The 2366-nt window shown below is 41.3% G+C and overlaps 1 protein-coding gene across 4 annotated transcripts in view; it reads left to right on the top strand.

Moving 5' to 3' along the window:
* CHRDL1 (chordin like 1) overlaps positions 1-2366 on the top strand; it is a 166186-nt gene that overhangs the window by 38320 nt on the left and 125500 nt on the right. The gene's annotated exons all lie outside the window — the stretch shown is intronic.

Raw genomic sequence — 2366 nt, 5'->3', positions numbered from 1 at the left:
TTCCCTCTCATTCTCTCTCTGGTGACCAAATGTGCCCTCAGGCAAAACAAAAACAAAAACAAAACAAAACAAAATCTTTTCTCTCTGTCTTTTTCTCTCTTCTGCTTTCTCTTTCTCTCTCTCCCTCTCATAAAAACAAACAAACAAAACCTTTGTGACCTACATTATTATATTAGCTTTGATTATTCAAGTTGTCCTCACTCAAACTCTAGACTTAGCCCCTCTCATCCTCTGGTTTCTCATCTATAATTGGGCTGTGTTGGTGCCAAGTAAGGGAAGCCTCACTATTCCAGATCCTCCACTCTCTAAGACATACCTCTCTGAGACATTATTCTTCATCCATAAACTGCCTTTTGCAAGTTTATGTATCCGTCCTGAGTCCTACATTACCACCCTCACTCCCAGTGTTCCAGGATAGGTTGGGGATATGTGTGAGAGGAGTCACATGGGGACTGCACTGGCTTTGTTTCTACAAAATGGCAGCCTTTTCCTAAGTTTACCCTCATTATTCACAAATGCTACAGAAGAAATTTTAAGCTAAGTCTCCTCACCTGCACTAGCCTTGCCATCTGGATACTTGAATCTGACCCATTCTGCTTCCCAAGAGCTTTTATAGCATTTCTTATTTACTACCTCTATAACAAAACATACAGTTCTCTTCACTTCTGAATTTTAACCAGAAAGATAATACACCACAGTAGGTAAAATCTTACAATTCTGGGGGCCAGGCAGTGGTGCAGTGGTGGAATAGGATGTTCTGCGAGGCAGTTCCACATGGGAAGGTTTGCTATTCAAGTACAGAAACCCCCTGAGTATGGTGGACACATGCCTGTCTGTGGTCTGGGATTGAAGCTGGGGGTAGATCACAGTGTCAAGACCCTGTTGGAGGGCGGAGACTGTCTCTCTCACTCATTGAAAAAAATGAATAAATAAAACTTTTAAAAAAAGAGCATGATTCTGAACAAGGCTGCCTGGTTTTGAATCCCAGTTCTGCTGTGTGATCTTAGATATGCTATCCACCTCTACCGTGCCTCAGTTTCTCATATGTAAATAGACATAATCGTGTCTACTTTATAAAGTGATTGTGGGGATTTGAAGAGTATATATTTGTAAAGTACCTAGAAATAGAAAGAACCAGATAAATGGGTTTTCTTAATTTTTTTTAAGGTAAAATAATTTTGTAATTCTATCTCTTCCGTTGTACAGAAGAACTCATCTCTTTCCTCATTTTTTTCCTCTTATTTAGCAACTTCAAATACTCATTTTCTTGCAAAAATCTCCTCTTTGGTTTCATATCAATTCTTACTTCCCTTAAAAATATGCCTTAATTAAAATCCAGACTTATGTCTAAATGCTTATGCTATTCCATTGTCCATTGGTTTCAATTCCTTTTCCTTTCTTTTCTTTTTTTTTTTTTTGAGAGAGATGTTTGCTATAAGACACATGTGCTCACCAGAGAGACAAAGAGAAACAGAGAGACAGAAAGCAAGAAATCACCCCCCGGGGGGATGGCCATGCAGCAGTACCTTCTCCTCCATTCTCGTCTCAGGATTTGAGTATGCACACATATGTGCCCAGTGTGAGTTTTAAGCTGCTGAGTCCAGGCCTTGAACCTCGGTAGACTGTGTGGGAGTCCAATGATGTAACCATTATGGCAGCTGCTTGTCGCAATCATCAGCTTCCATTTCTATTCCTCTCACTTCTTGACTCCTTTCACTCTTAGATCCTCATCATTCCATGTCCATTTTATTTCTCACTATGCCAAAGAACTGTGATTATATTGTTTAAGGTAACTAGTCTTCCATTATGTGACACATGGAAAGGAGAGAAGACTGGACCATGTGAAAGAACAAATTGTCCTAGGGCCATGTGCTACTCTTCCCTCTGGCTGTAGTTAATGAGGTTTAGTCATGCTGTTGGTCATCTGGACACTACTGAGATGAGAAAATCTGCTTCTAGGCTCACTCATGTAGCCATCAGAGGACTCAGAAGATCCACTTCCAAGCATATTCATGTGTTCGTTAGCAGACCTAGGCTCCTCCTTACATGGGCCACTCGATAGGCTCTCAACAGGTTGCTTGAGCGTCTTCATGGCACTGACAAGACCAACTGCATGAAGGGGGCCTAGAGCAAAATGAAAATGCAGAGCCCTTCTTTAAAGACTATTCGGAATTTCAAGACAGTGGCAGCAAAACATTAAACCAGCTGGGGGAAAGGAACCCTTCTAAGCCCAAGGCTATGTGAGTACATAGGTCAACTCTCGCAGCCTAGCAGCTAGTGTCCTAAATCTGCCTGATGTGTCTTTAAATTTTAGGACCGGGATTTTTTTTTTTTTTTTGGGGGGGTTTTTGCTAGGGGCGCATGCG

The sequence above is a fragment of the Tupaia chinensis genome, unplaced genomic scaffold (assembly GCF_000334495.1).
Source record: "Tupaia chinensis unplaced genomic scaffold, TupChi_1.0 Scaffold144991_2, whole genome shotgun sequence".
NCBI classification, from domain to species: domain Eukaryota; kingdom Metazoa; phylum Chordata; class Mammalia; order Scandentia; family Tupaiidae; genus Tupaia; species Tupaia belangeri.
The sequence above is the reverse complement of the archived record's forward strand: the minus strand, read 5'-3'. Positions and strand labels throughout refer to the sequence as shown.